Consider the following 24,794-nt stretch of genomic DNA (forward strand, 5'->3'; position numbering starts at 1 on the left):
CAGAAAGACTCTATCAGAATTATGTTTTCTTTTTCCATATTCTTGCATTGTTCCTCATACTCTGCTCGACTTACGTTTCTCTCATCCTCAGTAGTAGAGTTGCAAAGAGTTTATAGGATGTCATGCTTTGCTGTTTTTGTAAGTACAAGTAAATGTGCTTAAAGTTGCCTGTGACATTAATCACTTATTTAATCCCAATGTTGATACCTTTTTTTTCCTCTTTCATGTTTCCCCGGGCTGCAGGCAGATAACCTAATTTAGCATAACATGCTGGCTAAGTGGGATGAAGAACAGGAGATTTAGAAAACTGAGTGCTTGTGCTCTTCATTTACTGGCTTGAGGAAAGTCCAGTTTAGGGGGAAGGGGCATAAATCAGTAAGGACTGAGGAAAGGGCTAATGCTGGCCAAGAAAATGAAACATCTAAGAGGAGTTTGGGCTCAATACCGTGGAAGCCCTGGCCACCTTCTTACGATTTTGAAGTGAGGTGAAAGAAATGCAAATGTGCAAGGCAAAATCCAGTGTCTCATTCGGCTTAGGGTTTTGTACAGTTTGCAATACTTCCTTCCATTTTACTCTAATGTGGTGGGAAAGATTAGAAAAATGAAGATGCTAATTACATATGTTAAAACTGAGAAAAGCTGGCAGCAGGCTTCTAACTTGAATCTTGTCAGTTTCTTCTGCTCTACAGATTGGATGTGGTTACAAAGAAGTGGTTTGTCTTCAAGTTAAAATGTTATACAGGTGAAAGGAGACTTATGTAATTTGTATGTTCACTGTAGCAGCTAACTCAGAAAGAAAAAAAGTGGTTTTAAAATATGCCTTTGAGGCCCTGGCTTGGGTTTTTCATAACTGGATACAAATACAGGACCCTGGAAGGGAATTACTCTGAGATTTATCACGGGATTATCTAATCATAGATTTTAAATGGCAGAATTCTGTGAGTGCCAAGAAACCACAGGATTTTAAAGCACAGTTGTGGTTTCAGAAGAATGAACTACCACCTGAATGTTGTCTATACCTGGTTATCAGAAAGCCAGATTTATTTTTAGTCATCGATCCATCCACTTTTTTATTAGGACATCACAGAGCACCTGCTGTGTGCTGGGCAGTGTTGTGGCTTGATAAAGTCCTCACCCTTGGTCCTTGTGAATGTAATCTTATTTAGAAATAGGGTCTTTGAAAATGTAATTGAGATGTAAGGTAAGGTGAGGTTGTAGTGGCATAGGATCAGCAATATAACTAGTGACCTTAAGAAAAGGAGAAGCACTATTGGACCAGACAACCGAGAGGAGAATGCCGTAGAAAGACACAGGCACAAACAGGGATGAACACCTTGTGAAAACAGATGCAGAGGATGGAGTTATGCAGCTGGAAGTTAAGAAATGCCAAGGATTGGCCGGGCATGGTGGTTCACGCCTGTAATCCCAGCGCTTTGGGAAGCTGTGGGTGGATCACCTGAGGTCAGGAATTTGAGACCAGCCTGACGAACATGGTGAAACCCTCTCTCTACTAAAAATACAAAAATTAGCCTGGTGTGGTGGTGCATGGCTGTAATCCCAGCTACTCGGGAGGTTGAGGCAAGAGAATCACTTTAACCTGGGTGGCGGAGGTTGCAGTGAGCCAAGATCATGCCATGGCACTCCAGCCTGGGCATCAGAGTGAGGTTTTGTCTCAAAAAAACAAAACAAAAATGCCAAGGATTCCCTCCAACACCATAAAACACAAAGAGTCATAGAAATATTCTTTCCCAAGACTTCAGAAGTATGGTCCTGCTGATGTCATGGTTTTAGACTGCTAGACTTGAAGTGTGAGACAATAAATTTCTGTTGTTTCAAGCTATCTAGTTTGGTATATTGCTACTGCAGTCCTAGAAAACTAATAGAGACTGTATGCTGGGTGCTAGGTGTACTGAGATGCATAGATTTCCATCCCTCTTCTTCAGTAACTCCCAACCAAGTGGTCAGAGGCATAGATGTGAGGCAGAATTTCCATATCTAAAATAAGAGTTTTATGGAGCTATTAAGTTGGTGTTAGGGAGGCCCAAAAGAGGGGCATAAGAAAGCTTTCTGAAGAGATGCTTTTTGAGTACACTTCAAAGGATGGTTAAAATTTGCCAGAAAGATTACAGGATATCATGTGGCTGCTTTAGAAATGAAAATTCTGTGCTGGAGATGGTGGTGAAGAGAAAGCAATTAGAAAATAGTCCGTACTTTGCATATGATTGCCTTAAGTAGCAATTAAAGTGAGTGTTTTCTCATCTTTGACAAAGATGTTAGCGAAGATGATGATGAAGATAATAATGATGATGATATTTTTTCGCTGTTCTATTCCAGCAAGATATTTTTTGCCGTTCTATTCAAGCACCTACTCTTATATTGGACATTATCTTCTTTAATTCTCTCAGCAAGTCTACATAGGAGCTATTACCGTCTGCATTACACAAATGAGAAAACTAACTCTCGGAGTTTAAATAACTCTCCTCAAGGCTCCACAACTACTAGTAGAAGCAGTGTATGATACCTCTATGGTGTATGTCTTTTTAAAATCATAAATTTAACTAAAATAAAAGTCATAGCGCCCCGAGTTTCTATTCTTCTAGAGTTGATGGTAGATTTTACTTTGCACATGAATTATCTCAACCTTTGAAATTAAGTTCTGCCATTGGGACCCTATGCACAGTCAGTTCTAGGACTGCATTTATTCATTTGTATTTATTCCTTCAACACATGTGCCAGGTACCATGCTAGGGACTGTGTGCCAGATGAAACTGTATATCCTGTTTCGTTTACGACGGTAGGCATTTGACAGATTTCTGTTTTCTCCTGTGGGGTGGACCAGCCCTGTCTTTGAATTCTACTTTTTAAAAGGTACTAGATGTCAAGAAGATTCAACCAGACGGACTTCTCCCCCTAAAAGTTATCAGAAAGCTGCATGAAATAAAGCACACTCAGTCTTCTGTGAATATGCTGGACATTTCTTTTGTTTTCTAATTTGCTTAGCACTTAAATGGATATTGGTAACTTATACATATCTTAGGGATTCAGATACCTTCCTGAGAATGTCTAGTCATGCATAAGTTTGTAAAGTGTTTAACAGCAACGACGACATCCCTTTAGCTCTTCCAGGTTTTAAAAGGTTAAAATGTAATTGACAAACTGTCCCAGCCAAGCAGAGTCTAAGGAGACACGATGATAAAACGTAGTGTGGACTATATGTGCGATCCTGGGGGAAAAAGGGACCTTAAGTAAAAAACTGAAGAAATCTGGGGAAAGTATGGACTTTAGATAATTATAATGTATACACATTGTTTCATTTACTGTGACAAATGGACCACCCTAATGTAAAATATTAATGATAAGGGAAACTCGGTGTAGGCTATATGAGAACTCTGTATCCTCTTTGTCATTTTTCTATAAATGTAAAACTATTTTAAAATGAAGAAAAAATTAAACATAATTACATCAATAGCTACTTATGTTTCTCTCTAGGTGATTCACTCTCTGTCCCTTAATCTGGATTCTTCTTTTTCAGGCATGTTTCTGTGATTTAGGAGGCCATATGTGTAGGCTATATGAGAACTCTGTATCCTCTTTGTAATTTTTCTATAAATGTGAAACTATTCTAAAATTTTTAAAAAATTAAACATAATTGACATAGCTATTTACATTTCTTTCTGGGTAATTCACTCTCTGTCCCTTAATTTGGATTCTTCTTGACTTTTTCAGGCATTTTTCTGTGATTTAGGAGGAGCCACTTGTGCTGGCTTTGGGCAGTTTGGGCTGAGAAGCTGAATTCTTGTCCTGTGGTATCTCTGTCAAATGTGAGAAACTGATAGAGAGGAACATAAGAGGAAGAGCCCTGCCCCGGACTCTCCCAAGGAAAGGTGAAAAGTATGTAAGGTTCCTGCCAAGAAGCCTTGAGGAAAATTCCTCCCTGAACTAAAATTTATTAACCAAGGTAACTGAATCTCAATCTCAATCCATTTAAAGATTTTAAGACAATCTTAAAAGCAATATTGCAAGCATGTACATCACAGTGTTCCCTAAAAGTACTTTCGGAGTGAAATTATCAGAGGAGAAACTTTTAACTCTTGCTTTTTCAAGTGAAATTTATTTTTATTTTTTTCCATTCCATAGTAAGTCCTCATTTTAGAAAATGTAAAATGGACAGCATTTGGAAAAGAATAATTAGTGCTTCTGTGAACCCAGAGGCAAAACTGCTAACGTCATGGGGCATTCCTTCCAGTTTAAAAAAGTCTTGCTTTACAGAATTCTTGGTTCATTTACTGAAAAATATAAATTCTGAGAGCATTTTCTAAAACAAGTGATCTTATCTCCAGGGATTCTGTTTTCCTTCAAATGTGTGGGTTTTTTTTTTTTTTTTTTTTTAACCAAACTTGAGAAAGCTTGGGATTTTGGGTAAGCATGAAAATGTCTTTAGTCCCAGCCTGCTGGGGGCCTGTGGAACTCCACTAGCACCGTCTCTGTGTTCCCTCACCTCCTTTTCTGCCCCTAGCTGACTGCGCTGTGTAATGGCCTCAAGGAGGAGCAAAAGACTCTGGGAAGGGCTCAGAGATGGTGCCTGTGAAATGTTAGAGGCAGAGTGTGGGGGAAAGTGCAGTGTCTGCTGAATGCTGGCCAATTGCAATCTCACAGGTGAGAAATGGAGTTTGCATTTAGTAGGTCTTCTCAGTAACCCACATCTCTGGCTCTCTTGCATCCCGCTTGAAGCTTAAAGTCCAATAGTCATTTGTAGTCTGTGCTCACTTAGGTTTTGAACACTGGGATGAGAGCAGGATTGGATATCAGATGACAAGATGATGGAGGAGGCAGCATGAAACCCCGGGAAAGAACAAGGGGCTTCCCACAGCTGCATTGGAATCCTTAGTGTCTGTGCATTGTTGCATAAATTATGTAACTTTGCTATACTTCAAGTTTTAATTTGTGATAGAAAGATTAAAATATCCACCTCATGGAACTGTGGCATGTGTGAAGTTGAGATAGTATGTGGAGGAGCTGGCACATTTACTGCCACACACTTGCTGAGTAATAAATGCCAGTTCTGTTCTATTCCCTTTGCTTATCTTACCTGTATTTCTCTTGGTTTTTGTCCAAACTTCACTCACTTTCCCGGCTTTCCTGATATCTTTTGTTGAAGTTATAAAAATAAGGAGTCAAATTCTCCTTTAAGTACGATTTGAGAGGACGTTCATTGGCTGTTTTTTTTTTTAAATTTTTGATCTTTGGTTATTTTATTTTCAGCCTGTTTAGACATTTAATGTTTTAATTATTTTCTATTGTAAAGATTGAAAATAATTCCCCAAGGGTTCAGTGGTTATAAGTCCCAAGCTGTATAGTTTAGTGGATAAAAGTCAATCTGTTTTGCAATTTGACCTTGTGTAGATACAGTAGATCATCTGATTTATTGGCTCTTTTTCTTTTATAAGCTGCTTATCTTGATGAAGAATTGTGTTACTTTGTTTTCATCCTGTTCACCAGAAAAAAAGAAAAAGAAAGTCATCCTGGAATGTAAAAGAGGGAACTGATATTTTCTAAAAGTCAAGGACAGTATCTCTGAATTTAAAACAGCTCTCAGGTGCAGTTGCTCATAGCTGGCTGTTGTTCCTCGCCTGAAGTTTCAGAGTTATTCATGCTGGTCATACTATCAAGCCTGAACCAAGCTTTGACAGTGAAAGATAGCCTGTGACCTTGGGCCTCTCCGGAGTCTACTTGAAGTGTGACCCACATCAGATTAAAAATCAGTTTGTGCCCAGGATTACATCATCCCACTAGAGGTCTGCAGACTAAGGGCAAGAAGCCATGAAATTTCCTTTCTTTTAAGCAGTGGGCTTTACCACCTCATAGTGTTTACATTTTTAATAGGTGATGAGAGAATTTGCAATAGTCTGTGTACATCTTGACCCAAAGATGGAATGATTTGAAGAGACCCTGGCCTTATATGAATAGTTACTGTTCATGCCCCTGTACCTATTCATCACTGGAGAAGTCTGAGCTCATGTCTACTTTTTAATACACAAAGAGTCCATAAATTCAACATCGGTCCAACCATTCTTCTAGATCATTAAATTATATAGTGAGATTTTATCATGCAAGTCTTGGCCTTTGAAATTCATCATTTTGAGAAAAGATTATGGTTATATGTAGCTGGCAAATATTCTACTTGAAAAGAAATGTAATATTCACTCTAACAGAAAACAGTAACAGAGTTAACTTTCTATTGTTTGACATGTGACAATGATCTTATCTTTTATTGTGAGAATAAAAGCAAAGGCTTTATATTAATTAAAGGTGAGAAAGTGTATTGCAGAAGCTTGAAGTTGAATTGCTAAACGGCTGATAAAATTATTAGTTAGGGAACCACAAATGTATCTGACTTTTGCCTGATGCCAAGGTGCTGCAAAAGCTTTGGCACAGCAAAGGAAAAGTCACAGTTTTTAAAAGCACTTTGAAGGTGGACATAAATAGGAAATGAAATCCTTGCATTGTTTTAGCTTTACCCCAGCAATTTATTGTCAGCTTGTCCTTTAAGTGTGCTGCAAGTTTGACAGTCATTAAAATCCTGAGTTCCAGAACAGACTAAAGTGGTCATACAGGTTGGTTTCACAGGTCTAGACAAGACTGGCCTGAAACTGTCTCAACACCATAAGAACTCAAGGGACAATCGACTTTGTCCTCTGGTATACTCGATTACTAGCTAGAAAATTTTTAAAGAGTGAGTCTCATCCCACAGCATAAAACTGTTTTATTTATTTTAATTGTTAAGATGGAGGTGTGTGTGGGTATTAACAGATCCAGCCAGACCAGAAGAAAATAAAGGTTGGCTAAAAACATCTGGAGCTCAGATTGCTTTGCATGGCATTCAAGATTCTTCAGAACTTATAATACTTCAGCTGCATAATTTGTTCCCCATTCTCTGATGATGTTAGGTACTTTCTCATCTCTGAATCATTATTTTATGTGCCCTGCTGTCTATGCCCTTCCTTCCCCATTAGCTGATGAATTCCTCTTCACTTATCAAACTTTAAATTACAAGTCACCTTGTCACCTTGCCTTAGCAGCCTTCTTCAATTTTGCCATCCACTGCCCTGGCTTGCGAGAAGACATGACCCCCTTTATCTTCCAATGCACATTACCCAGTATCTACCCTCACCTTGCTACTCTGAACATACTTTGTTTAGAAGATACATTCCTTGAGGACAAGGTCCTTCTCTGTCTTTATCACTGCTCCAATTTAAACGCCAAACAAAACACCTAAAACACATAACAGGCATTCAATAAATGTTAGCCACATCATTCAGATGAATATTATTGTACCTATGTACAGTATCTAACACATATATTTCTAATATTGTGAACAATGGAGGCAGTTACCATTTTCTGTTCATTTTTCATTTTTGCCATGTCTAACATCTTATTGTTGAATGAAAAGAATAAATGTATTTGTGAGGCACCATGTAAGCATGTTCTTTAAGAAACTTTTGGGGGAAAAAAGTAATCCAAGCACTGGGAAGGTATTGAATAATGGAGAGCCTGTTGGATGGATATAGTGTTTCATCTTGGGGATATATCACAGGGACTGACATTTACTGAGTGTGTCTCTTGTCTCTATTCTGTCCCTTTTCCTCTTCTAGACAGTTAAGTCCCACTTATAACTCTTTAGGCCAGATTGACACTCTGAGATTCATATCTTTATTTCCAGTTGCCATCTCAATATTTCCATTTTTATTTCCTACTGGCATACCAGTCACAATGCATCTAAAATCAAACTTACTGTCACCATCCTGAAATCTCAGCATTCCATACCTCAAGCCTCCTTGACTCTTTGCTTTCTCATAGATCCCGTATCCAATCAACCACAGAGTTGTATTCTACCAACTAAACATCTTACTGTTTAAACTTTTCTTGCAAGTGTGCACTCATTTCTAGCTTCACTGACATTGTCCTTTGTCTTGATACAAGCCGCAATGATCTTTTGCCTGAATTACAGCCAGTCTGTACAATTGGTTTCGTTCGAGTTCCATTCCATAAATTCTTTGCACTGAAATAAAAATTATCCACTTTAAAAATGGAAATCTGATACATCATCTCCTGACTTGAAAACCTTGAGTGGCTTCCCATTGCTTTTCAGATGATCTCTGAGTCCCTTGGCATGGTGACTAGTCCTTGCATTACAGCCAGAGCTCGACTTACGACCATGATTGGTTCCGGCAGACCAGTCATAACACGATTTGGTCATAAGTTGAGTAGGCTATATGTACAGTCCTGTGAAATGATGTTATAAAAATCTTTAAGTCATATTTTATAATTTTCTTTCATTGTTATATATCATAATTTTCTTTTTTCATTTTATGCCATTTGTATCATCTCTACATCATTTTGTTATTTTTACATTCATCAGGTTTAAGTAAAACACTGCATTACCAGTACAACTGGTTTAATATTTGCAAAACATAAAATTACAAAATACAGGTGTAAAAAATACCATAGGAAACATTTTCCCAATTGCAAAACATATCAACATGTACAAAACACAAATTGATGTACCGAGTCTGGGATAACAGTTGAAATGGTGCACGCGGAGATGGTAGTGCTGCCGGAAGCTGGTCCGCACTGTCGTACACCCAGCTGGACAACGTTTGCGCTGCCAGACGCAGAGCAGTCGTGGCTAGCGATTGTGGTCGTAAAGTCGAATGGTCGTAAGTTGCATAGGTCGTAAGTTGATCAATACCTGTATACAGTTTTTGTCTGCCACTGCACCCCATTCTCTCCCATTCAGTTTGCTCCAGGGTCTGGCCCACTGGGATATCTTCAGGGCTAGAATGCTATCTGTGGACTCTTGCATAGGGTGGAACATACTTCCATGATTACCCTGTACCTTGCCATGTAACTGCTACTAACTTCAGATCTTTGGATCTCATGTTAAGCACTTTCATTGTGGTACTCTCTGCCCTCCAGTGCTTGATTAGGCCTTCTGGTAACATGTTTTCAGAGCACCGTTTCCTTTCATATCCTATCAACCATCATATGTTGCTGTCAATATTTATTCAACTTTCTTCTCCTCTAGACTGTAAGATCCATGAGAGAAGAGATTGTACTGGTTTTCTTTTTAATGCAGTTTGTATTAGTTTTCTATTGTGACTGAAACATATTATCATTGACTTGGTGGTTTAAGCAACAGAAATTTGTTCTTTCATAGCCCTAAAGGCTAGAAGTCCAAAATCAGTATCACCAGGTTGAAATCAAAGTATCAGTAGGGCTGCACCTCATCCAGGGGCTTAGGGGAGAATACTTGTCTTACCTCTTCCTGCTGCTTTTGGCTGTAAGCTTTCCTCGGCTTGTGAATGCATCCTTCTGATCCTCAAGGCCAGCATCTTCAAATTTTTCTCTGTTATGTCTTCATGTCACCTTCTTTTTCTTCTGTGTCAGATCTCCCTTGGCCTCTTTCTTATCAGGCAACATGTAATTAAAGAATAAACTCCACATCTAAGTATTTTTAATTTAATTACACCTGCAAAGACTCCTTTTCCATGTAAAGTAGCATTGGCAGGTTCCAGAGATTGGAACCTGATATAATTGGGGACCATTATCCAGTCCACCACACTGCTGAGTTCCTAACTTTTGTCTTAGGGTTGGACTTAGGTGTGTGTATAGGTTATGATTTTATGTTTCAATTCATCTAAAACTTTTAAATATATGTAACATTAAACATTTTTATTGATTGGATTCAGTTTGTCCTTTGTTACAGATATGTTTCTTCAGGTACACAGCTAAAAACTCAGATATTTTGCCTTTCCCCTGTCTTTGGGAACAGGTCCAAGATCTTGTAATTCTGTGAGTTAGAAGTTAGGTTCTGCTGAGTCTACAACTCAGCCTAGTTTCTTAGGGATCAAGCCCTCTTGGAAATGGTAGAAGCAGAATGCAGCTTAATGATAATAACAATAATAATAATATGCTAGTGGAATAGAAAGCTTCATTGCCTTAGCTGAAAGACAAGAATAAGGGATAATTTTCCAGAGATATAGTAAAACAAATAGCAGTCTATTTGGTGAAAAAGGAGCTGGAGACATGGGGCAAGAGCCATTACCAGCTGCATGAAATGATAATATTGGTGTAGGTGACCTTTAGTTTTATCTCAGCAATAAAATGACAAATTCTACCAAGCATATGTTTCTATTCAATAGTATTTTATTGCAGGAAATATAAGTCTTTTTATGGGCCCATAGTCCTCTCCTTTTATGCTACGAATGCTACATCATCTTTCCTTCTCTCTCATCTTGCGGAGGCCAACAACCGTATCACTTTCATCATGTGGATCCCAGACCATCTGATGCCATGCTGGCATCCCTCTCATTGAGATTGGATCAACCATTATTGAATTTTATGCATCAAAGTCTCATATTTAATTTCATTTTATTACCACAATAAACCTTTGAGAAAGATATTCTTATTCATCCCATTTTAGCAAGAGTCCATTCGAGTTTATATCTGATAGGTGCATAAGCAAAACACCTAAAACACATAACAGGCATCCAATAAATGTTGAATTTATTCAACTTGAATTTATTGAACTTGAAAGCTGGACATCTGCACTTATTTAAAATTCCTTAGGTTTAGTAGCTAGGAGAGGAAATGCTATCCATGGAGCAATCAGCTGACACCGTATACCACGCTGAGGACACAGCACTCCTCAGGACAGTCGCACAGTTGAGATTTCATACCATTGTTTGGGGCTGATGAGAAAATAGGTTTAGAGGATTTCCCCTGAAAACTCAAAGTGGCAGAAGTGGGACATGAACTGAGGACTATGTCTTTAAAAATACCAGCCATTTCTGGCCAGGCGCAGTGGCTCACACCTGTAATCCTGCTGAGAGGCAGGCAAATCACCTGAGGTCAAGAGTTCGAGACCAGCCTGGCCAACATGGTGAAAACCTATCTCTACCAAAAATACAAAAATCAGCCGGGTATGGTGGCACATGCTACTTGGGAGGCTGAGACAGGAGAATTGGTTTGGAGGCGGAGGTTGCAGTGAGCCAAGATCGCGCCATTGCACTCCAGCCTGGGTGACAAAGTGAGACTCTAGAAACAGAAGGACAAACACTGTATGATTCTACTGCATGAGGTACCTATGAGTGGTCAAATTCATATGGATGGGAAACAGAAGGCTGGTTGCTGGGGGGCTGGGAAAAAGGGAAAGGATGGATATTGTCTAATAGATGCAGTTTCCATTGGGGAAGATGGAAATATTTTGGAGCTGGGTGGTGGTGATAGCCGCATGATATCACAGATGTGCTTCATGCTGCTGAATTGTATACTTAAAGGCAGTTGAAATGGTAAATTTCATGTTTTATTTTACTGCAATGAACAAATGTGATTTTTCTATATAGGTTCACTAGTAAATGCAGAAACTGTTTATGAAGGCCAAGGACACAAGTACAATATTTGAGAGAAGAAATTAAATAGCATTTTGCTTCAGAGAGAAGGTCAAATAAGCATATTTATCTTTTCCATATCAGAACTTGTTGTTTTATTATTTTTATTGTAAAACCTTTCCAGAGGCAATTTTTCTATCTGAAAGGCTGATTAAGAAGCTCCTTTTTAAAAAGAGAAATATTTATCCTCCAATTACTGAACCTGAGGGTGTCATAATGAGGAAAATGTGAACTGTTTGGAGAAAAATACATGTGCAGAAAACAATCCCTAACTTGTTTTATGGAGTATTTTTCATTTAAATGATCTCATGCAACCTTGAAAGGGGATGCCTGCAATAAGACCTTCTCATGGTGCAGGTATTGCAAGAGAAGTAGTGAGCCGATGTCTAATGTAGACAGAGAGATGAAGCAGTGAATACAAATAAAGACATGAATACCATGAGGTGTGTTACTTCCATGCACCAAGGAGCTAGAACTGGTGATTAAGCAGATGAGTATAAATTCTATAATTTTTGCTTTTTGACTTTCCCTTGGTTTTATCTCCCTAGGGGAACCATTCAGCTCCAATTAGCTTTGGTTGCCAGGTCCATGATATTGTAATCTTTTGAGTCAAGTAGGCACCAAGCCCATTTTTGCTTGGTTTAGCTGAAAAAGATGTAAATTAGGAGTAGCAGATTGGCTGTCTCTTTTTGTAGGTCTGTGCTGTCCTAGACACTACATATTAAGATGCTCCCCTAATGCTGTGGAACTGAATGAAGTAGTTTTAATGCATCTATATCTGGCACCTGTGAAACCAGTAGTAACTACGTAGTGCTAAGTAGCTATGATTTTTGAAAATAAATTATACATATATCTAACGTTGCTTTATTTGAAACAGCCCAGTCTTCATAGCTTGGAAAGAAAGAGACACTTCACTTGAATGACAGCTTAATGGCAAATAAGGTGAAAATAGGATAATAGAGGAAGAATCTCCTGGGGGCGGGGCAGGGTAGTGGTGGATATGAATCATTTGTTAATGTGGGTTTAAATCAAGCATGTGTGTATGTGTTGTGGTTTTAACGGTGGAATCATGTTTGGAGATTTGTGAGCTGGTAGCATGGTTAATCTGTAGGCACTGTCTGCATGGATTGGTTTCATGGTGTGTGTATAGTGAGGAGGGGATGCCCTGTAAGGAACTTTAATCCTAAAAGCTTGAAGTCAAAGCTATGGGGAGTGGGTGGGGCAGTGCTAGGGAAGTGCAGAGCCCTGGACTCTGTGTATTTTCAGGAAGGTCTTCTTCAATGAAGTTGAGCCTTTGCAGGAAGTCAAGGTGGGCATGAGGTGAAGTTGAAATGCTTTTCCCTAGGGACCCTGTGAGACTTGAGACCTCCTCTAGGTCCAGACGAGACAATGTGACATAGAGTTGGGAAGAGGGGATTCTCTCTTCTTCTTTTTCGAACATAGCTTGTCGCTAGTACAGCGAGAACCAAAGGGGAGGAGTACTGTTTGGTTTGTTGACTTTAGGAGACCCAAGCAATGGCACCTTTGGCACAGAGGTCAGTTTTCTCAAGAAAGATCCTAAGATCTCAGGAAGTGACATCAGCAAGAGGCCTGTGGCAGAGCGTGGAAGATTTGTGCATACATGTGGAACAATCTGAGGACCTCCCAGAAATGGCGAGAAAGGCCTGGAAGTTGGGGGTCCTGCCACCCCTAGGTGGGAGTCACGCACCAGCGATGTGTGGATGATTCTGTGCAAATGCTCTAGGAACTGACAGTACCCCAGAGGATGCTGGCTACTTTCTGTTTTTAACCAGGACTTTGTATGTCACATGTTAATTGCATATATCGAGTATTTCAGAGAAATAAACGTAGAGAACTCTATTTCTAACAAATGTCTAGATCAGGCATCCCCAAACTACGGCCCGCGGGCTGCATGCGGCCCCCTGAGGCCATTTATCCAGCCCCCCGCCGCACTTCAGGAAGGGGCACCTCTTTCATTGGTGGTCAGTGAGAGGAGCACAGTATGTGGCGGCCCTCCAATGGTCTGAGGGACAGTGAACTGGCCCCCTGTGTAAAAAGTTTGGGGACGCCTGGTAGACTTACCAAAAATAACCTACTCTGCCTAAACAAATGCTCCTTGCTCTCAAACATCATCTCTGACCTTCACTGCACACCTCAGACAGGTGCTGTCATTGCTAAGATGAGAGAAAAGGGCAAGGAAATGAACACTTATTAAGAACTGAGTATTTCCTGGACATTGCATCAGAAATTTTACCTGCTTTTTCCCATTCAGATCTTATGACCACCTTGAAAGTTAGGTATTATTTAATCCCATGACCAAAACTGAAAACTGAGGCTCTGAAACACTTTTTCTGACATCCCTGACACACGATGGCTCTGGAGCAAACCTAGGTCTCATACTTTGGCATCCTACTGTACATAGTTGGAGTGCTGGAGGTTACAGGAAAACTTGAAAGGAAGTCTAGTTTATAGGATCTCGAGGGAGAGAGGAGCAGAGAAGGAAGGTTGGGCTCAGCATGAGTGTGAGATGAAGGCTGGTAGTTTTTACACTTGTCCCCCACCAGGCATCATTGTAGATATTCTGATTTTCTACTTGTAGTTTGATGAGCCCTCCCTCTGTTCTTCAAGGACACCCGGACACCTGATCTGCCGTGAGCATTAAGCTGAGAGGCTGCCTTTCCAGCACCTGCTTCCAGCTGCTGTAATAAGTAAGCTCCAGACTGTTTCTCAACCCTGTTATTTCAAGTACTGAGCTCTCCTCCCTTCTCTGACTGTTCTTGCTGGTGTTAAATGTTCTTGTCAAAAGTAACTATTTACAGGCCATTAACAACAGAACGAATGATTAGGCTCTCTCCAGACCTGATGAATAATGCATGTTGCCAGTCAGGGGCTTCAGTCACCCAGCACAGGGCTCTTCTGAGGAATAGTGCCATTTAAGAGTCTGCTGTTCCCTTTCTAACATCTGAATAATTTGAAAAAAAAAATTGCATTTTAGTATGTGGAAGCAAAACCTTGTTTTTTGTGTACTCTGTTGTTTCGGGCAAAAGCAAAGGAAAAAGAAGCTTGCTCATTTGTTTCTTTCTTTCAGATTCCTTCTTCTTTCCTCCCATCTTCCTCATTCCCCTCTCCTCTGTTGTAATGTAGCACTCAGGCACATGAGCCCGAAAGTTCGGTTGAAGCTGTGCACGTTGTTTTTGCTATCCAATTCATGCCTAGATACGCTGGCATTACCATTTACATTCTAGCGACATTTCCTTCTCAATTTCCTTTATAAATAAGGCTGTGTAAAGTATGCGTATTCACAGGACCAAGTCTGTTTGTGCAACATGGGTCTTCTAAGAGCCTCTCTACTACACATCCACTGCAAATACATACAGTTTTAAGCTTTATCTGGTTGTCAATTTGGTAAGTTCTCTCAGCTTGCAGAGATTTGGGAAGGAAGGATTTATACTGAATCTCAAAAGAGGTGAAATGCACATATCTTATTCAAAAATAAGGTTGTCATGGGGAAAAACCAGTTCTGAGACCACCAGTGCACAGATTATGTAGACTGTTCTATGGCATGTGACACTTGGTGAGCTTTTGAAACCCACTTCTTCCTGAGCTTCTAGGACCCATCTTATCTGAATCCACAAGGACACTTCTGACCTTTGCTACTCAGTCTCCTTTATGGACTCTGCAAATTCCTTAATGCCCTAAGTATGCAGTGGGTCTGCACCACGAGAACCATTTATAAACCTGGCTATGGCTGAGGTTTCTTCCCTTCAGGTTCCATGTTAGGCCTTAGAGGTAGATTTCAGTGTCCTTCCTTTGAGATAACATAAATGCATATTTAATTTACTTCTATCAATATTTGTTTGTGTGAAGTCAAAAAGGGAATCTCTCACCTAAAAATGTATGTGGTCTTCATAATGACAAGATGTCAGAAAGTTCCGGAAGGTATGATTCTTCAGTTCCCTTTCTGACCATTACTGCAATTGGATGGGTTCTGGCAAAACAGACTGGCTAACAGAGGACCAGCTCAGCCTGGTGATCATGGCTCTTTCTCTGAGTAACTTTCCATTGCCACCATCAGGGAGAATGAAAATTCACATCTCAGGTCCCCTATCCTTTCTGATTATTTCCTTAGGCAACATTCCTTCCTCTCTGTGTATCCTGTGGTACCAGGAGATTGAGGACACAAACTATCGGTATAGGGGTAAGAAGTCTATATCACTAACAGATCATTGTCAACTGTCTCTTGTTAATTATTTCACTGTTAATTGTCCTGTGCTGCTATACAGAGATCATGGACATTTAAGGTCATGGTCTAGATTTACATGCTTTGACACTGATAAGTTGCACATCTCCCTCTGTATTTGGACATCTTTTATCTTCGGCTTCGCATTCTGCCCACACCCACATTATACCCCAACCATTGCAGTAATAACCAGATTTTCACAGTAGCTAAATACTCAGCTCTACTCTGTGACTCTTTTTTATTGCCCATTGCAGAATGGGATTGCTGCAGGAAGCCACTCAGAAGTCACAAATGCAAGGGCTTCCATGTCCATACGGCAATCTTAGACAATTGGAGAACAGAGCAGGTGGATGACTGCTGCCCTCTTCCATTGCTCAGGTGAGCAATGCTAAGGTTCTTTCTGTCCAGCTCCTCAGAGGCTGTCAGTGGGACTGAACCACAGCCATCCACAGCCTCAATTCATCAGGACTATACCCTTTGTATCCCTACTTTTCTGTTTTACTCTTTTCACTTCCCCATGCTACTTTCCTTTGGATGTTTTCTCAAATGAATTAAATGTATGCAAGCCCTTGATCTAGACCAGGTGTCCCCAAACTACAGCCCGCGGGCCGCATGCGGCCCCCTGAGGCCATTTATCCAGCCCCTCGCCGCACTTCAGGAAGGGGCACCTCTTTCATTGGTGGTCAGTGAGAGGAGCACAGTATGTGGCGGCCCTCCAACGGTCTGAGGGACAGTGAACTGGCCCCCTGTGTAGAAAGTTTGGGGAGTCCTGATCTAGACACTGCTTTGGGAAGAAGTGTGGAGTCTGGGCGAAGACACTCTTTCTTTAAGGTTTGATTTCACCTTTAAGTGACGTGAAAACTCTTTAAAAGTTACCTGTCCAATTACTTCCCCTAGCCTAGGTTTTTCATATTTATTCCCTTCATCTCTTTTTCTTCAATTTTCTCCCCATCCTCCATGCTCACATTTCCTATTTTTCTACAAAATAGTGCAGCTCTTTATGGGTATTGGTTTAGTTGCCCATTTGTTTGCTGGGGATACCCAGCAACCAAACACCTCTTCTTCTCTGGGAGATTCTTGATTGAAAGTCTTGGCAGAAGACAGAGGCCTACGTTTCTGTACAGATGCCCAGAGAGCCAGCTTCTCTCTTTTGCTGCCCCCTGGAAGCTAGAACATGTTCTCATAGGCTGTGGTTAGCCCAGTGTATATTTCCTTCTGGGATGGTTATTCCGAAGCAACTGACACAAAACACAGGTATTGCTGCCCTGATATGCCCAGCAGAAAATCGGGACACTAAGAGCACAGCCCAAGCAGCACTTGAGTGAGCAGGTAGTGGTGCTGGTGGCATCATTCTAGCCACTCTGCTCCGGTGGCCTTGACTCTGCTTCTGATGTACAGCCTTCAAGTTCATCTTCAAGCCAGTTCTTTCAGCCTCCCTGCCTGCCCAATGGCCTTCCAGTAATGACTTTTCAGTCAGAGTTACCCAGAACCTGTCTCTCTTGCATGTGACTAAGAACATAGGGTTCTTTTCTTCTTGAGTCTCAAGATCCCAGTTGGCTTCAGGTTAAATTTATACGTTCACAGGCAGTCTGGCTCTTCCTAAAGAAGTTGCTCGTTGTCCATTCTTCTGGACTTTCTTTAAAATGATTCTCTAACCTCTATCAGTATGTTTTGCTTCTCTCTTTTCTCTGTATCCCTTTGAATGCTATATAGTTAACACTTTGCATCAATGGGTTCTTCATCTGTAGATTCAGCCAACCAAGGATTGAAAATATTCACAGATGCATGGAAAAAATGCATCTGTAGTAAACATGTACATACTTTCTTCCTTGTTATTTCCTAAACAATATAATTTAACAACTATTTGTATAACATTTAAATTACATTGGTATTATAAGTAATCTAGAAATGATGTAAAGTATACAGGAGGATATGCATAGATTCTATGCAAATACTGTACCCTTTTATATCAGGGACTTGAGCATTTGAGGATTTTGGTCTGGAACCAGGGGTTCCTGGAACCAGTCCCCATGGATAATGAGGGATGACTACTTCCTGATGAAAGATCCTCCTTCAATAACACACTCCTCCACGCATAGTCCAGCAAGGTGCCTGTTCCATTAGTGAGGTGTACCTGCTTTCCACATGTGATTTTGTCTTATCTATTCTTTTGCTGCAAAGAGCTTCTTGAATACCAGATGATTTTAGGAAAGTCTGTTTTGTAACAATCACCAAAGAATTTTTGTGGCAAGTTAGTTGATTCTCTTTTTACAATAGCGGTGAATGAACAAGAGATATAGTCATTTTGTAACTTGTACATAGGACTCTTGAAAGCAGAGTAAGAAAATGCATTTGAATATAGTCACACACTGCATAATGACGTTTTCATCAATGATGAACTACATATACCATGGTGATCCTATAAGAGTATAATGGAGCTGGAAAAGTCCTATGGCCTAGTGACATGGTCAGTGGAATTACTTTATTTTTTAAATAAGTTTGGTGTTGCCTATGTGTTCAGTGTTTATAAAGTCTACAGTAATATATAGTAATATCCTAAGCCTTCACATTCATTCACTATTCACTCTGACTTGCCCAGAGCAACTTCAGGTCCTTCAAGCTCCTTTCATGGTAAGGGCCCTATACAGGTGAACCATTTTTGTAGTTCTATATTTTTACTGTACATTTTCTATATTTAGATATATACAAATACCATCATGTGACAATCATCTACAGTATTCAGCAAAGTAGCATTTGTACAGGTTTTACATGTTGTACAAAGATAATACAAAGGGTTTCTATATAGCCGGGCAGCAGTAGGCTGTACCATGTACCCTAGGTGTATAATGAGATATACCATCTAGGTTTGTGTAAGAGCACTCTATGATGTTTCCACAAGGACAAAATCATATAACGATGTATTTCAAAGAACACATCCCCATCCTTAAGCAGAGCATGACTTTATGTGTAACCTTTGAAAGAAACAAAAGGTATGAGGAATATTCTCATGATGAATCACGTTCCCTATTGTTTCCATTTGATCAACGAAAAAAGGATCCTGTTTTTCAGAACAATTGCTCTGAGAATTGTTCCATTTGTGTCCAGGTTTATTTGTGTCGTTCACTGTATGGAGCAGAACATGGATGATATAATCATACATAATAATTTCACTGTTCTGGAGCAATGAGCCCAGGTAACAGGGTTGTCTTTTCCCACAACTCTAGGTGGTACCATTCATATCCTAGTCTTGAAGAATCCTTCCTGGAGGTTTGCTAATGCACAGCCAGCTCAGCTCTGGGCAGCAGCCTCATGGAATGAGAAACATTAAAAAATTTATATTAGAAATGAAGGGATGATTTCCTGGTCCCTTTGAGTGAAACCCCCAGCGGGTGTGCAATTAATTCCCCACAGAGGTACCAAGTCTGGCTGCTTTATAAGCAGCAAAAAGTCTCATTTATATTCCACTATCAGAGATAAGGAAAAGGTATTTAAAGGCTATTTAGTTCTCTCAAGCACTCGAAACTTATGGATGGTTCTGTCAAAAGTGAAGATTTAAAAAATGAATAATAAAACCATTTTCGGAGATAACTGCCAGTAATTTTTTTTCTCTTTTTTTTTCTACGGTGAATATGAAATATGAATTGATATCATAGACAGAGGAAAGATAGCAAATAATTTTCCCAGTGGGGGAGAAATCTGCCCCTCCTCCCCCATCCATCTCTTGCAGGAAGGACTGCTGATTGCAAGGCTAGGTTCACCCACTGGGTCTCTCTCCTCTGGAGTTTCTGTAGGAAGAGTCCATTGTTTCCACAGAAGCATAGAAAACGATTAGTGATTTTTTTTTTTTCCTGTGGGTGTCACTGGTTAATGACAAACTGCCATCCACAGGGGCAGATGGTCTTATTTTATGACAAGGCAGAGTCTCTCCTTGGGGTTCTCAAATTGTAACTTAATGAAACCCACCATTCACCACATGGAATGGTGAATTTCATTTTTGCAACCTGAGTTCTGGTGACAGGACTGCTCTGGGCTGAGTATGGTACAGAGTTTAGTGATTAGAAGCTGCTAGAATCATTGAAACAACTAAAGATTAATAATGAATTGAAGGACTGTTACCATGAACTAAGGAAACTCTCAGAAATAAGCCTGGGGCTGTTTTCTTATCACTTCATGAGAAAATTCTCCCCAGGCAATCTGGCTGTATCAAAATGTAAAAGAGACACAGCCTTTGGTCAACCAAGTCCACACTTGGGATTTTCCTAAAAATTAATTTCATTTCAAATAGTAAATATATCCACATGATACAAAATTGAAAATATTGAAGTACATAATTTAAAATATCTTTCATACTTTTGTCATCTAGAGAACCATTTTCTCTCCTGAGAAGCAACTGGTATTTTCTATATTATTCTAGAGACATTTAGGGATTAAACAAATACATGGATATGTTCCTTCTTCTATTTTTAAATAAAAATTAGAGCATTTACACTTGTCCCCAGAATTTTTTAGCCAAAAATTTTGGGAAAATAATTTTAGATTTACAGAAAAGTTGCAAAGATAATACAAAGGGTTTCTATATACCCTTATCCAGTTTATCCTACTATGAACATCTTACATTTCTGTAGTGCATTTGTCAAAAATAAGACATTTAAACCAGTACATTACTATTAATAAAAGTACACTTTATTTGAATGTCAGTCATTTTTTTTTCACTAATAATTCATTTTCTGTTCTAGGCTCCAGTCTAAAATACCACATTGCACCTTGCAATACCACATTGCAAGATGTGCTATCTTGCAATGCAATGTGATATTGCAAGATGTAGTTAAAATACGATGTGGCTAAAATCTGTTCCATTGTTTTGTGTGTGTGGTGTGTGTGTGTTAGGGGGAAGGTATGGTTGTATGATTTTTTACATGGATGGATTTATGAAATTACCAGCATAATCAGCATACAGAAAACTTTCGTCTCCTTGAACATCTCCCTTTGTTCCCCACGGCAATCACTGATTTGTTCTCCCTCACTTTAGTTTTGTCTTTTGAGAATGCCATAAAAATGAAATCATGCAATTTGTAACCTTCAGAGACATGCTTCTTTTACTTAGCATACTGCCCTTGAGTTGTTCATGTATTAATGCCCATCAATCCTTTTTTTTTTTTTAACTGAGCAGTATTCCCTGCAGGTATTCCATTGTTTATTTATTCACCCATTGAAGGACATTTTGTTTCTTTTGTTTTACTTACTGTATCTTGAAACTCTTAAAAATTTATATTAAGCATAAAGATTTCCATTGAAACATTATTATTGCGTTTATTTTTAAATTCAGACCTAATATGTGGTTGGTAAAAACAAAAATGAAAGCCAAAACAAAAAAAATGTAAAAGAGAAGAAACAAAATGTGGGTGCTATCCTCTGACCCTCAAATACACATGAAGGCAGTAAGAAGCTCTTAACCGTTTGCATTGCCTCACTGCACTCGCATTATTTCTCAAATTCCTTTTTAAAAACTCTTTTGTCAATCACATACTTTAAATGCATATCATATATTTTTTAAAGTATATCTGATGTATGCATGTTGTTTGGAGAATGATAAAATAATCATGCTGGTATCTAACATGCAATTTAAGAAAGAGCATTCTACTAACTAGTCTGCTGTGCCCTTCTATTTGTAACCCTCCCTTTCTCACATGAGCACCATTTAATCTTTTTAAAGAAATAACTCCCTTGTTTTCCTTTACAGTTTTGCTACATATGTGTGTATCCTTAAGCCATACATTATTTATTTTTGCCTATTCTTGACCCTTGTGGTGTCATGAAGTATGTGTTCTCTTCTATTTGTTTTTTTAAACATTAAAGTTTTTGATAAATGAAAAAGAAATGTATGTTGATGTATAGACCAATTTTATTTATTTCCACTGCTAGATGATATTTAACTGCACAAACACATCTACGTTTACATACTGCTTTGTTGTTGAAAAATATATGTGCAGTTTAAAACATTTGGGGGAGGATTATAAACAATGCTGCCAAGAATACTGTGTGTGGCTTACAAGTGGGATTGTTGCATAGACAGCTATGTGCCTTTTCCCCCTTATTCGGTAACGTGATTTATATCTAAAGTAGTTGGCCAGAGTTATATTCTGGCTGGTGGCATATGGAGATTCTACCATTCTACATCTTTGCCAATCTTGATGTTATCATTCTATTTTATTTTTGCCAATCTGGCGGGTATGGAATGGAATCTAATTTTGGCTTTATTTTGCATTTTCCTGACTTCTGATGAGTTGGAACATATCAGGTTTGAGTATTTTGGGCAATTCTTGGTTCATCTTTTGTGAAATGCTTGTATAAGAAATTCCTGTTATACCTTTTGTTCTTTGAAATGAATTTTTAATTTTTCATTACTAAAATATTTTTTTTAAAATTCTGAATATTTATTCTTTGTTGATTATAAATATTTTATATATCATCTCCCAGTTTTGTGGCTGAAATGTTTGTCTTTTATAGTGTCTTTGATGAAGTAGAGTTTATTGCTGGTCAGTTTATCTTTTTCATTATGATGTGTGCTTTTTGCACCTTGTTTAGAATTTTTTTGCTACCAAATAATTATGAAGGTGTTTTGTAGATGTTTTCTAAAAGTTACAAAGTTAGGTTTTCCATTAAAGTGTTTAATCTATCTGCAATTATTTAGAAAAAACAGTTGGAGTAGTGGTTAAGAGCAAAGATTTTAACATCAGGCCATCTGAGTTTTGACCCCTACATTTCATCAGTTAGTTGGTAAATTTTACCCTGTGGAAATTTCAACCTTTAAAGTTGGAATCAACCTCTCTGTGTTTTAGTTTTATCATCTCTAAGGATAATTTATAAAGGAAGTCTCTAGTTTTGTAGTTTTGAGTTTAAAATAAGTTAATATGTAAAGTGCTAGAATTCTAACTAAAACCATAATTATGCATGCTATAAAGTAGGGGCCCAATTTTCTTCACATGGATAATTTAATTGTCTCAGCATTATTTATCAATAATCAATTTTTCCTATTTTCAATTTCATTGTATAATAAATCAGATTCTCTCTCTCTCTCTCTCTCTCTCTCTCTCTCTGTGTGTGTGTGTGTGTGTGTGTGTGTGTGTGTGTGTGAGTGCGTATTTTGAGGCTACTACTTTCCATTGACCTATTTTTACAATCCTGTACACATAATGTGTTTTCTTTTTGACTATAGTTTTATAAAAAGTCTTGGTTACTGATGGCAAAATTTTCTCCACTTTACTCTTTGTTTAAAGAGGGTTATGTTGCTAATCTTGACTCTGTGCCTTTTGATAAACATTTGAGATTATTAAGATTCCTGAAAAAGAAAAATATTGGGTTATCTATTAGAATTGCATTGAATTCAATTGGGGAGACCAACATTTTTATTGTATTGAGGCCGTATACCCATGAACTTAGCCTAAGTATTTTAAGTGTCCTTTAATAAAGTTTTGCAATTTTCCTCAAAGAGGTCTTGCACACATCCTACATTAGATTTATTCTTAATTACCTATTCAATCTTGCTCTGATAAATGGTGCTTTATTTAAAGCTGAATTTTCTGATTATCCTTTGCTATTGAAAAAATGCAGTGGACTTTTTTTTATATTAAGCAATCTGTCTAAACTCTTATACGCTGTAATAATTTGAACTTAAAATATTTTCAGTGGAGGTTTCCCTACATAAGTAATTGTATCATTTTCCAATAGTGACAGTTTGGTTTCTAACTTTTCAATCTCTGTATGTTTTGTTGCTTTTTGTCTTATTGCATTATTTAAGACCTTCAGTATTATGTGGAACAGAAGGCATAATAGCAGCTTTCTATTTTATGTGATTATAAAAGGAGTGCTTTTAATGTTTCATCATTGGCTCAGATATTTGCTATAGATTTATGATGGATCCCCTTTTATTCCTAGTTTAAGGAATTTGTTAGAAGTGGTTGTCAAATTTTACCAATGGCTCTTCTACAGCTAATAAGAGGGTAACAAATTTTTAATCTCTTAAACTTTTCTGAATAATTTCAAATAATATTGAAATTTTCTCTTGAATATTTAAAAGAACACTTTCTAATATTATCTAGCCTATCATATAAAATACATGATGATCTGATTTAAAAACTATAATATCATTGTGCTTTTAAATATTTCTTCTTAGGTAATGGTGATAATCATATAATTCATATAAAATCCATTTATGAAAGTAGTAAACTTTATTGACATGGTGTTTTAAAAAATGTTTTATCTTACAGATTTCTATTATATCTATACATTTAATTTTAATTTAAAAATTTTTATTTATGAATTCCATTCTTATTTATCACTTCTGGAGAGGTTTCTGTATTTTATTAACCTTGTCAAAGAAACAACTTGGACATTGTTAATTCCCTATGTACATGTGTTTTCATTTTATTAATATCTTCTCTCATCTTCCTTTTGTCTACCTCTGTGTGTGTGTGTATGTGTTTTGGTTTCTTAATTTGTGTTGTCTAAATCATTAATTATCAAGCTTTATTTAAATATAATCTGCTCAAGCCTAACATTTTTCTTTAAATATTGCATTGGTTCTGTCCCACATTGCATATCCATCATGCAACAGTGGTCAAGCAGCATGTATGCCAGGTTGCAGGTACTGTATGCAAAATGACAGGAGGACAGAGTAGGGTCAGGTGTGTAGGTTCTTCATTGTTCTTTTCCCTGTCTAGGGCTGCTCAGTTTGGAAAGGCCAGATGTCATACTTGGCAAGGGAAAACTCAACTCCTGAATATGCAAACTAGAACAGCACTGACTCTTCCCCCTGGTTGTATCAGGGACTGAGACACAACTGCAATAATATGCAGCAGACCCTATATATTATTGCAATTGCGTCTGGTTTGACAGTTCCATGTTCCTGGCTAAGCAGTAGCTCTTCCGTGGAAACAATCAAGGGGCTAAGACCTCTGAGCCCTGGCTTACTCAGTGTGGTTTCCTTGAGCTCTGCTAGAGACCTCTGTTCTGAGACACCATACTGCAGGGGACCAACACTCTTCTGATTAATACCTAGCACTCAATATTGCTTTCAGTGTCATTCAACTCTAAGTACTTTTTTC

The sequence above is a fragment of the Saimiri boliviensis genome, chromosome 5 (genome assembly GCF_048565385.1).
Source record: "Saimiri boliviensis isolate mSaiBol1 chromosome 5, mSaiBol1.pri, whole genome shotgun sequence".
Lineage (NCBI taxonomy): Eukaryota > Metazoa > Chordata > Mammalia > Primates > Cebidae > Saimiri > Saimiri boliviensis.